The sequence below is a fragment of the Camelus dromedarius genome, chromosome 11 (assembly GCF_036321535.1).
Source record: "Camelus dromedarius isolate mCamDro1 chromosome 11, mCamDro1.pat, whole genome shotgun sequence".
NCBI lineage: Eukaryota > Metazoa > Chordata > Mammalia > Artiodactyla > Camelidae > Camelus > Camelus dromedarius.
In genome coordinates, this window is record NC_087446.1 from 41632909 (window position 1) to 41646010 (window position 13102).

Consider the following 13102-nt stretch of genomic DNA (forward strand, 5'->3'; position numbering starts at 1 on the left):
TCTGGAGGTGAACTGATTAAAGTGAGAGAGAAGCAAATGAGTAGTCTAAATATAGACTGTATTGTATAAACACAGCTGGCAATGACAGTGTGACCTCCAATAAAGATAATACTTATTATTTACTGAGTGCCAGGCATTATACATTTTACACATATAAACCCATTTAATGCTCGTGGGAACTATTTGAGATCGGTACTACTATTATTCTCATTTTTTGAAGGACAAGAGAGTAAACAGTTAATAGTTTATACAGTTAAACTGGGATTTAAACCCAAGCCATCTGATTCCAGTGCTTGTGCTACACTACCACTGTGCTTAGTACTCGCAGGAAGTCCAAACTCTGACAGGAAGTGAAGACTGAAAACAACAGTTGGGAGTCATCAGCACAGAGGCGTTAACTGCGGTTATGGGAATGGATTAGCTTTCCAAAGGAGAAAGCAGGCAGACAGGAGAGCAGATGGCCAAGAATGAATCCTGGGGGAGGCCTGCACTGAGAAGTCAACCACAGGAAATGTGCAGAGCCCCAAGTGAGGGCGAACAGATCAGAGAATAGGCTACAGGCTTGGGCTTGAAAGGACTGGTTTGGGGAGGGGTCTGAGGAGGGAAGTCAGGTTTAAGGAAAGAAAGTTTCATTGGAAACTGAGGCAGTGGGGTAGTGGGGCCGGGGAGGAGGGTGGGGTGGGGGTGGAAATGACCCCTTTTTTCAGGGAAATGAAGAAAGAACAGGATGGCCAAATGAAGGGTTTGCTTTTCTTTTCTTTTCCTTTTCCTTTTTTTTCCTCAAATAAGAGAGACCTATACCTCAAAAAGCTAGAGGCAACAGTGAAAGGAAAAGAATACATATAGGGAAGAAAAGATCCTGTAGGAGTTTTAAAAGGAGAGAACCAATAGCTTTTACTGTAGCTGTGAGGAGAAGATTATTGGATTGTAAACCTCAGGGTTGAAAATGGCCCTTAAAAATCTGGTCATTTGTCTGGCCCTTGAGATAGATGCATTGTATTGAGGAGGATAAAGTTGAATATGCAATTTCCCCCCTAACTATTTACTTAGCAAAGAAATACATGTGACATATCCACTTGCATCTCTTTTAGGCATCTTAATATTAATAAATCCAAAATGACCCCTAATTTTCACCCCTGCATCTGGTCCTTGCATGTGCACCTTGTATCTACAAGTTCCCCCTCCATCCTTTTAGTTGTTTAGGCTAAAAACCTTGGTTTAATCCTTAGCTATACTGTTTCTCTCCCATATGGCATCCAATTCATCAACAAGTCTTGTCTGATAGGTATTTAAGGTTTATCAATAATCAGATCATTTCTCACTCTCTCCACTGATACTATCCTACCGTTTAAGCCACCGATCATGTTTGTCTGGACTAGTAAGATTTCCCAGCTCTACCCTTGACCCTTTATAGTCTATTTTCCTCACAGAAGCAAGGGTAGTTCTTTAACAATGTCAATTACATCATCACATTCTGATGTCCAGAACCCCGCAATGGATTTTCATTTGTCTTAGAATCAAATTCAAAGTCCCTGCCCTGCCTACAAGGCCATACCTACCATTTGCCCCCAAGTTTCCTCTGCTCCAGCTACACGGGCATTCCTGAACAAGCCAAGGATGTTCTCAACTCAGGACCTTTGCATATGCTGTTCCGATGCCTTGATTCAATCATTCAATAAATGTTTCTTGAGTACCTATTATGTGCCAGGCACTACTCTAGGTAGTTGGGGGCCATCGTAAACAAGGTGGCTAAACAAGCTTGCCCTCACGGTGCTTACACTTCTGGCATGTCTGCATCTCTCACTCCCTAAGCTCAACTGTCGCCTTATCAGAGAGCCTTCACTGACCACCCAATCTAAAATAACAATCCCTTCCCACCACCTCACTGTTCCATATTCCTCTGTCTGGTTTGTTTTCCTTAATAGCACCTATCACCTTCTGACATACCATGCTATTACTTCTTTGTTTATTACCTGTCTCCTCCCAGTAGGATGTAAGCCCCTTGGCAGGGACTTTGCTTTTAGTCTTTGCTGTAGTTCTAGAACACAGCTTATCACATAAGATGCTTTCAAATGTGTGCTGAATAATTAATGCATATGCTTGGTGGGCACTTTTAATTTGTAAGTTCATATTTCAATTCTGAAAATATTTCTTGTATTTTTTTTTTGTAATTCATTTCCCTTCATGTTTTCCCATTTTCTCTTCTTCAAATTCCTATATAATGTCAGATTTTGGACCTCTTCGATGACTACTGATTTTCACTGTCTTTTATTTATTTTCATGGATTTTTTTCTTTTTGATATAACTTTCAGGAGGTGTCCTCAATTTTATTTTCTAACTCTCATATGGCATTTTAAGATTCTGCTATAATGTCTTTAGTTTCTCAGAATTCCTTTGTGTTCTCCTATTGTTCCTATTATATTGGCATAATCATTTTACTTACAAGCTGGACTGAATAGAATAAAGCAGAAATCAAATTTATTCTTTCCCTTCTCTCCCTATTAAATCCTGTTCCTGGATCTCAGCTAGGTCCCAAACTTTTTCAGTCACTCTTAGGGGAAAAAAAAAATCCCTTGGTTGTTTTTAGTCATAAAACAGCCTCCTATTAGTGAGTTTTAAAGTTCTCACGTAGTAGAAAATTCTGATCCACTTCCCTTTCCCTTCCTTCTGCCTCGCCTCCCCCCAAACTTGTGCCTGACTGGGGAGAGATGCATAACTGACTTCTCTCCTTCTATGTTCTACCCTGTCCTTCTCCTCCTCCCTCTTTTCTAGATGCTATTTCTCACCTTTCCAGGGCCAAGCTCAAAAGGAGAGGGGATTAATGAAAAAAGACCTTTTGTAGCATGTGCAGTTTGTAAGCTGATGATTTCCTCTGAGGCGGCAGGTGCCCAATTGCTAGTTCCTTCCCTCTAGGGATGTTTTGGAGGTTTGCCCACTGAGGACCTCTGACCGCAGCTCCCTTGCTGTGGGTGGGGCTGCACAGCAGTAGCCACCGTGATACCACCCTCAGCACCTGGCCTCCTGGCAACCCACTGCTGGGTCACATTTCCCCATGAGGTCAGAGTCTTAGGTAGGAATGAACATGACCTTCATTTGGCTCCTTCCCATCTGTCCAACTTGGCCCACAGGGAAACTCAGACAGTCTTGCCCTACTGTGGGCAAAAGTGGAGTTTGTTCCTAATGCACCCACCTCTTGTCATTCTGCCATTAAAGCAGCAACCCTAGCTGTAATCTCTCACTGTTGTGTGCCCCCAGGCAGGAATTAGGTTCTAGTCACAAAGTCTAAGGAGCAAGCATCAAGCTCACCGAATGTTTCCTTGAAGCTCTTCTCACTCAGCCTGAGGAAACAAAAAGCACTGTCTCTCTCCAAAAGGAGAGTTCAAGTTAGTATTGTTTAGGGCACAGTAAGTGGAGAAAACTGGAGAACTGAGGAGCACAGATATTAATTTTTCTCCAACCAGAAGAAAAGAGACTTTCTGACAGTGTAGACAGTTCACTTGATACCGCAGGCAGCAGAAATGTCCCAGCCTGGCCCCAAAGGATACGTGCATCCCTGACACATCACGTTAGTTCTGAGATCTGTATCTCTTACCCACAATGTTCTAGAATAGGCAAAACATATGCCTCTGGTACTCACAGAGACAGAAAATAATATTAGAGGAAATACTATGACAGATAATCAGTCTTTATATAGATTTTGAAGGGCCATTAGAGAATAGTTGTCAAAAGTATGATCATGGGCATCAGACAGACTTGGGTTTGAGTTTTAACTCCACCACCCATTAGCGTGTGACCTTAGGCAAATTGCTGAACATCTCAGAACTTTGCCTCCCAATGTTAGCAGTAACATGTACCTCCTAGATATTAGAGTTGTCTGTATGCTGCATTGTCTGTTGGTAAGTTGGCATTGCCACCATCACTCCTGTCTAAGGCTGAGAACTTCCCTTCCCAGAATCCCCTTTTCTATGTGGTTCTGGGTTAGAGTTTATGAATGAGACTCTGAGTTTGCAACTTGTACAGGACCTGGAAGGCAGGAGCAAAGGGAGACCACTGTTTCTGGGTCTCGGTTGCCGAGGCTCCTCAGGGCTTAACCAGACATGGGGGCTCACAGCCCTCTCCGTGAGCTCTCACTCTGTGGTTATGGCAGGATTCTCGGAGCTCACCATGAGCTGAGTTTCTCCACTCACACTCCAGGGCTTCAGGCTGAAGAGATCAGTGGCTCTCCACTCTTATGGCTGCCTCCTTCTAGACCTTTACGTCCCCAGCTCCACTCCATCCATGTAAGCTGTCATTTCTATATGAATCCCCTTATACCTGTACCACTTACCTGACAGAACCATTCTGATACAGTATATACAGTCCCAAGACATGTAGCAAGCACTCAGTAAGTATTAGACAATAATAACACTAATCAGAAAAGGTATTGTTTATAATAAATTTGAGACTAACAGATTAATAAGGTTAGAAATGGGTGAAGGGGGTCAAAAAGTACAAACTTCCAGTTATAAAGTGAGTAAATCATGAGGATGTAATGTATAGCATGGCAACAATAATCAATAATACTACATTGCAATTTGAAAGCTTATAAAAAAGTAGATCTTAAAAGTCCTCATCATAAGAAAAAAATTTTTGTAACTATGTATGGGGAATGATGTTAACTTATTGTGGTGATTGTTTTGCAGTAAATACAAATATCAGATCATTATGTTGTACACCTGAAACCAATATAATGTTATACATCAATTATATCTCCATAACAAAAAAGAAAAGAAAAAAAGATTTTAAACCATGTCAGTTCCACTGTTTAGGAACAGTAAAAATGAGGAGTCATACAAAAGGAGACCATTCTTAATACCTAATAACAAGAAATGCTCACACTTCTGTAACACTTTTCAGTTCACAACGTGTTTGCATATACCTTACTGCATTTGGCTAAGATGGAGTGTATATTGGAAATGAACACTTACTTTCTTAACAATAAAAGCCCATGATCAAGAGAACAGCACAACTAAAAATAACAAAGTGGCTTGTGTTGTAAAAAGAACATTTATTTGAAACATGGATTTTTTCCAGTTTTCTCTCATCAGAAGAGAATGGAGTTGTCCTCTGGCTCATGTGTTCTTTAGTGCCATGACGTGAGCCTTGGATTACAAGGAAGAAGTAACAAACCCTAATGGCTCCATATAATTGCAGAGTTTAGCTTTCCAATTAATTATGGAGCACACACTTTATGACATGTACATTTGCTACTGTGCTGCATGGTAATCAGGCATAAATGGTAGTAGCCAGTTTATACATGGCTTTAATAGGAATTAATTTTAGGAGCCAATATTGTTTCTCTTTTGGCTCACTGATATTGACAATTTTCCTTAATGTTGTATTTTACACACCTATAGGTAGAAAGATGAGTCCTAGGACCAGATCCTCAGGTCCAGTTTCTGTTTTCCTTGCTCCCTTCTACAGTCAGTAGGGGTTCCTGTGCTCCCTCTCAGCTCCAATTCCCATCCATTCTTTTATTTGTGGAATTTATCAGCAAAATGTCCTGCTGGCCTCTGGATCTGGCTTTCCTAATTGCTTGCCTGGCACCAACACTACCAGAATTTCTGGAAGAACAAGGCTGTGGATGGTCTACTGTGGCTGCCAAGTGTAACACTGTGCCACATGGTAAGGCAGAGGAGACCAGCATAAGGAAGGAAAGAAAAGGGCACAGCAAAATTCAGGCCTAGTGCCTGCACAAAGGGTACCAGTGCTGACAGGTACCCTTCTTCACTCCTGAAGGTTTGGGAACTAAGATTCCAATGGCTGCATTGAGACTATTCTCAGTGGGAACAGAGGTTTTTTGTCTATAGCTTCAAATATATGCTGCTTGTTAGAAACACTGACTGCTTAGTAGGAAGATGCTTAAATGATGCACTGTCCACATCCTGTTCAAGGAAGAAGTGCTGCTGCTACTAGCTGTGCTCTCTGTTGTCACCCCCCTTAGGGACTCTTCACTGTAGAAAGCCACCTGGCCCAAGGCCATGCCTTCCTAGGGAAGCCCTGTATGGCCCAACACAGGACACTCTGACAGGCCATGTTAGTTCTGGACTCCCCATGGGGTTGGCTGAGGCTGTTGTCAGGCCTGCCTTGCAACTTGACTTCTACTCACTCCTACTCCCTTGCCCTCCCTCCACAGGTGTGGACCGTCTAGGGCCCTCACTAATAAACATTCAGGACATGCAACTTCATCTCAGAGTCCACTTCCCAGAGAACCCAGTCCACCACAGACTGCTCACCATATAACCAGAATTTGTCATCTCTATTTTGCAGTGGTTACCTCTACTGTTCTCTTTGACCTTACCAGTTTGTACCTGTTTTCCTCATTCACTGTAATTTTTTAGAGTTTTAAGAGGGAAAGGAGATAAATGAAAGTGTCTAACCCACTGTTGTATTAGGGTTAAATTGCAGAGAATATAATTTTCTCTAGCTATTCAAAATAGAAAGGGTATTTTCAGTGTATTTAGTGTTGAAGTAGATTTACTGCAATAATAGCCCCAATTTTTCATTCTTCCTTTACAATGTGACTTTGTAATGCTTCTCATCAAGGGATTGAGTCTATTTCCTTACCCCCTGAATCTTTGCTGGCCTTGTGACTTGCTTTGGCCTACTGGAATAAGGTAGAAAATCTAATCCTCAAAAGGTCTTGCACACCTTGCTCTTCCTCTTGAAATGCCATGAGAACAATCCAGGCTAGCTTGCTGGAAGATGAGGGCCAACATGAAGTAGGGATGTATTGTCCTAGCCAAGGCCATCTGAGGCCAGTCTGCCTCTAGCTAACCTATCAGCTGATCACAAATTTATGAGCAGGCTCAGTAAGGTCAGCCAAGTTCAACTTGGACCAGTGGAACTGGCCAGCTGACCAACTGATTCATGCAATAATAAATGGTTATTGTTTTAAGCTGCTCCACTTGGGGATGTTTGTTACACAGCATTATTATAGCAATAGGTGATTGATACAAGTAGTTTACAGAATCACTGTGAAGTCTGAAGAAGTAGATTCTGAGGCCACATCACATAACAGACTCACTAAAGTTAGGAAGTTATAGAACCAGGAAAACTCCCTACTAAGTTGACAAGCCACTGCTATAAACCCTGGCTCCAGAATCTGACACTTCTGCCATGATAGGAAGCTGCTAACTCAGAACCATGCTGTTGCTGTTACTGCCATGATTTGTTCCATCATGGTAGATGTGTGTGCTTTATCTTTTTTCCATCTAATTCAGTTTATGTAAGTGCTTCTCATCAGCAGAATGTAAGTTACACCTGGACTTTGGCTGTAACAACATCTACAGTCAAAGGAATTTTTATCTTTCTAGCCTCTGCAGGACATAAGGAGGTTGAAACAGATTTGGAATGAGTCAGCCTCAGTATCTGCCACAGCTATGATTAACTAAAAATGCATGATTCCTACAACTTATTCCATAGTAGTGCTCAATGATACTGAAACAATTTCTTTAAATTCATATATGCAGTATACTTCACAATTGGGCATATCGCTCTCCACGCTGTCCAACATCATTAATTCAATCAATAGAAGTTACGAGCGAAGGATGAACAACATAATTACTAAGATTTTATGAACTCATTGCTTCTGCAAAGTTAAAATTAAAGTTCCTTAAGGGAACTAACAAGTCACTAAGAAGAGGAAACTGATTTATGTTCTGAAAAATTCTTAGTCCCTTACTGATACTTGATATAAAATGTTAATAGAAAGAATAGTGATTTCAGAAGGAATCATGAGTATTTAGTCTTGACCTGCAGTTATTAAGATGTATATACATAACTATGTGATAAAAGAACACTTCAAAATTTATTTTGGCATAGAGATTTACAAGGTTCTTAGGAAGGAAGGTGGGTATCATCCTCAGATCTGACCTTAAGACATGACATCTGGTTTTAAGTGGTCAGAGAATTAATGCTTCAAAATCTGTGAAGTTAGCAATTCTAGAACACTCTGTGGGTGCTTTTGTAGGGATAGTGATTTAAGATGACGACTAATCAGTGAAGAAAAAGGAAGGTAATTCTTAGATAACAGAATCTTCAATAATGAAGGCATTAAAATGAAAAGAATTTTGTGTCCCCCGCCCCCATCTTGTCCCCTGTGCCTTGCTCAGTAGAGGCACAACATATTTTTGTCATATATGAGGTCTGCAGTGGTTTATGCCTCACTGTGAATTACTTTACTCCACTATAGCTTGTATGGCAAGGAGTCCTTCAGGCACACGCGCACGCGCACACACACACACACACACACACACACACATACACAAGTCCGTGCTGTCAGGAGAACCTGGAGTCCCTCCAAAAGTTGCCCCACTGATTCAAAAGGTAGACACTTCTTCGTCAACAAAAGCACCTAGGGCTAAAAGTCTGGAGGGCAAATTGCACTTGGCTCACTGGTAAGTCTTAATCACAGACCCTGTTTATTTGATTCTTACTGACATTAATGTGATGTATCAGCAATTTTTCTTCTGAGACAGAATCTATGGACTTAATTTTGTCGTTATTTTTTCAGTTATGCAATCAGAAATTCATTTACATGAGGAAAAAGCAGTTAATATCTATGGAAAAACGCCAAAGAAAGCAGTTGTCAGACTGACTGCTTTTTGGCAAAGGCTGAGCTCAAGATTTACCAAGGAAAGCCCATGTAAGTGTGACCTGGGAGGAAGTTACAAGCGCTAGAGCATTGTTGAGCCTGGAAACTGGAATTTCAGTTACCTTGTAAGGCATTTCAGAGAAAATTATACAAATGCAAACTAAGAATGATGTATCACTGTGTTGATAAAATGGCAGTTTCAAAAACAGCTTTACTCTGTTAAGTTTACTTACTTTCTGAAGCAATGAGGGAAAAAATAGAGAGACAACATGTATCAAGTAATTTACCTTGTGCGGGGGAGGAATGAATCTTGAGCAAATGTTAGTCAAAATCTTCCTGATCTCTGGCCTGGATTCAGCTACCTGGGGGCATAACAAAAGAGAAAGTGAAAGGTCCTCGTGATCAAATGTTTCCCAGGATGGAATTTAAAAGCAGCTCCCTTATCCTGTCTGCTCTTTAGTCCCCATTCTTAGATCCAACTTTCTGGCCCCAGATTTAAAAGCATCTTCAGAATACCAGAGTGCTCACATTTAGCCCCTTCCTTGCTTCCTCCTTTCTACCGTTTCCTGTGTTCTTTGTGTAAGCGGCTGTCCCCTCATTTGATTGTAATCACAGTTGAAGGCAAGGGCTGTACTCATCATTGTATCTTCTTTCTTCAACTTTTATTGTTTGTAGAAGTGTTTATAGATAATATATTTTTGTTTGTTAAACAAAAATAAATATAGTTAGAGGCAAATGCAAATTCTCTTCAATTGCTACCAAGTAAATGATGGTAATGATTGTATCATGATTGTTAGATTTGTGAAGTCATCGACTTCCTGTTTTTAATAGAATGAGTGGTACATATATATACATATATATATATATAGTTCAAGTACAAATAAAAATTGCTTTAAAGGATTTTGATACAGTTTTGTTTCTAAAAGGAGGAACAGCCCTATTGTGATTTATATAAATCAAAGTGACTCTAGAAAAGGTCAATGGAAGGACTTATTTTAAGGAGGAGGCTAGCCCTAATGATAACTATCAAAACCATAAAGTTTCCATATATTTGTAAGTTGAATAAAATGTTCATCTTCATAACTACTGCTAATGGAGTCAGACTCAAGAGGGAAAAACTCTGTGAATGATGCCATCATGTGACATTATTTTTTCTTTCCTTTCTTTGTCTTTCTTTGATTCCAACTAATGGTAGACTACACACACTCTTCTACACCTTGCCTTTCTTTCTTTCTTTCTTTCTTTTTTTAAGATCATTCCATGTTAGTTCATTAAAAAATGCTTCTTTCTTTTTAAGGGCTGTATGGGGGTGTGCAAGTTGATAAGCTATTGTCTCAGTTCTCGTCTCTCACCCTTTGGAATCTGCAGACCCTTTGGACACTGCTAGCTCCCTGTTAGGTCTGCTAAGAGAGGACTCTAGAGACTGGAATGCCCTCTTTTGCTAGCTTTTCCTCTCAGCAGCCCCTGAACAATGATCTTTACCTCCATGGTGACAGTTGGTTTCAATCTCCTCAATTCCCATTCCCTTCTCCCTTCTCTTCCCTCCTTTTTTTTTTTTTTTTTTTTTGGCAGCCTCATTTAGTCCCCTCAGAGGCTTCAGAATCAGCTGGGCAGTGACCCCTCAGAGGTCTGACCAACTCCCGTGAGGTCTCTCCACCCAGCCCTGCGTTCCAGTAACCTCAACATTTTCCCTGTTCTTCCAGCCTCAGGGTGTGACCTGCTTCCTGGAATTGCTATCTTCTCTTTCGCCTTTTAGCTTTTTAAAGTTCTCCAATAACTAACTAACCAGTAACTTATATTAAATTTTCTCTGTTGAAATGCTTCTGGTACTTTCTATTTTCCCAGCCAGATCCTGATGGATATGGTACACCCTTGATATCTGAGGGGTCCAAGATCCCTCCTGGATCTGCTGGGTCAAAAAACCCAAAGGAGCAGAGCAGCCTGAACTGTCATCTGGACCTGCTGAACTGCCTGTTCTTGCTCTGTGCCCTGGAGGAACCATTATGTATTTAACTAGTACCCTGCAGATAGACATTTAATTTGTTTTCACCTTTTGTTACTGTAAATAATGCAGTAACAACATTAAATGAATTTTTTTTCACATATGGGCAAGGATATCTGTAAGATAACTTATAAAAGTGAAACTGCTGGGTAAAAGCAATGCAAAATTGCCCTTCATAGATGTTGTACCAATTTAGTCTTTCATAGGCAATAAATGGAAATCTACATACATGAGAAAAGGAAATCAAAAAAGGGAAGAGGGAGCCAGGTGTGACACCCTCATCTAAGTTAGAGTGCCTTAGCTGGAAGAGAGAAGCTCATCTAAGCACAGAATTCAGTACATCACTTGAGGAATTACTTTCTGTCTTAGACTCCATGGACTTCACTTTGAGTCCTTTGGGGAGAAGGAAGGCTAACATACAAAATGGAAAAGTTCTCTAAGACACTTTATTACTCACTTAACAGAGGGTAACACAAAAAGTGTAGTGAGGTGCTTTGCCACAGATCCCCAACAGGGCTGAGCTGCCCAAGGAGGCTCCATGCTGTGCCCAGTGGTGACTCAGTCCCCAGTAAATGTTGGTGGCCAGGGGGAAAAGTGACACCTACAGATGTGTGGCTATTGGAAGAAGTAGCAGTGCTGCTGGGCAAACTATAAATGGGAGCTGCAAGCACAAGTGAGACACTTCCTAGGGGCTCCCCAGGACACCTGAGTGGAACTTAGTAGGGTACTGGTCTGTTTCCTGCAGTATTCGGGAGTGTTAAGAGCTAGTAAAACCAGGCTACAAAACTCTCATTTACTAAGGTTGCCTCTTTTTTTTTTCATTTCTACATCTTTGGCTCATAAACTGAGGTAGGCGTTTATGAAAAATAACAAAGTAAAATATTCTTCTTCCTTGATTCCTTATAACACATCTCAACATACTTAGGTTGTGACTAAGTCATTTTTTACCATCTGCTGTTTCGTTTTCTTGTCATTTGTTCCCTGCTCAGTAGAGCTTGACAGCAGTTATCACTGTCCTCGTTCGGCAGACAGGCTGCATTCTACATACTTGGCTTTTACTGATTTCACCTTAGTATTATGTGGAAGCTGTGTGCACAACCAGAGCTGTGCCTTTCCTACCCTGTAAGATCTGGACTATCTTCCTGCAGAGGATTTTTGTTTTATGGTCCATTCTATCTGTTTTTTGCCATTCTTAATTTACACAACAGAAATGCTGTCATCACCAATTAACATTTATCAAGGGCCCCCTGGTTGCATGGCTGCAAAGGGACGAATTTAATATTCTCTTTGTATCAGATATCAGGTGGCTGCTTCAAATGAATTTTTAAGTATTGGTGATGACAGAGAAGAAAAGAGACATCAGTTAGGATTAGAAGACAAGTCTTTGCAGAAAATGCTTCAAGGAGAGCATTAAGGATTGGCATTAATATTTGAAAGTTTAAAAGAGGGGATCCTTTTCTTCCGTCACCAAATGACAAAAGTAAAAGGCACTGCATTCATTGTTGCTGGAAGAAGCCTGGCAGCATTCCATTCAGACATCTGCCCTTTGATTGTCCCATTTTCCTCTTATTTCAGCCCTTCGAATCTTCAAGGCTGAGTCTGAATATTTCTTCCTGAGGCTTTTCTAATCACTTCTGCCCTCAGGGACGACTTTCTCATCCAATTCCTATAGCCCTTATCATTGATACCTCTCATTTGTAAATTTAGCACATGATACAATACACCATTACTGACTATGTATGTTCATTCACGCAAATATATAAGGGAACTATCTGGACAATTTTGGGTTCTTTCCCATCGTCAGGGTCAGCAGTGTTCAGTCAATGGTAGAATCTCAAGGAATATTATTGATAATGATGTGTAAAAGACTGTTAAAATCAGGTGGAATTTTATTTTTTAAAAAGGGTGAGAGGAGAGACAAGGCCGAAGCTTTGTAATTTGAGACTCACAGCACAAGTAACGAATGTTTTCTAAGAGCTACGTATTTTTTTTTTTTTTTTTTGAGGGGGTGTGTGGGAGGGAAGAACAAAACTGGAAGTGAACAGTCTGTCTTTCAAGATTGATTAAAATAATTTTTTTGGCCTGACTAAGCTGTATTTATTTTCCGGCCTATTCCTTTTGCTGCGACAGTCAACAGTGTAGCATATTTGTCGGCTGTAGGAACTGACTTTAAGAACAGCCCTGGACATTTTCATGTCATAAAAAGAAACATTCCGTTCTGTCACACAACCTGGAATTAAGAACACACCTTCACGTTTTCTGACAAGAACCTGGGCGCAGCGAGGCGGCGACTCACGAATCCCAGGAGCTCGAAAACCCATTGTTGCGCAGGAGCCGGCACTCGGGCGACAACCAACTCTCCTCAGGACGAAGCTCCCGCGGGGCCCCGCCCACCCCAGTTCCGGGAGCCTCATTGGCCCGCCTTCCGCCCGCCATCTCTATCCGCCCACGGGGTTCGGCTCGGG

The 13102-nt window shown here is 41.1% G+C and overlaps 1 long non-coding RNA gene across 1 annotated transcript in view; it reads right to left on the reverse strand.

Annotated features, from left to right (window-relative positions):
• The window catches only part of LOC116156390 (uncharacterized), a 188383-nt gene extending 175369 nt beyond the window's left edge, over nt 1-13014 (reverse strand). Inside the window, exons 1-2 of the long non-coding RNA XR_010383203.1 lie at nt 12886-13014; nt 8923-8997 (exon numbers count right to left, since the gene is read on the reverse strand). This is a non-coding gene — a long non-coding RNA (uncharacterized LOC116156390). The remainder of the gene's footprint in view (nt 1-8922; nt 8998-12885) is intronic.
• Nucleotides 13015-13102: the final 88 nt, after the last annotated feature.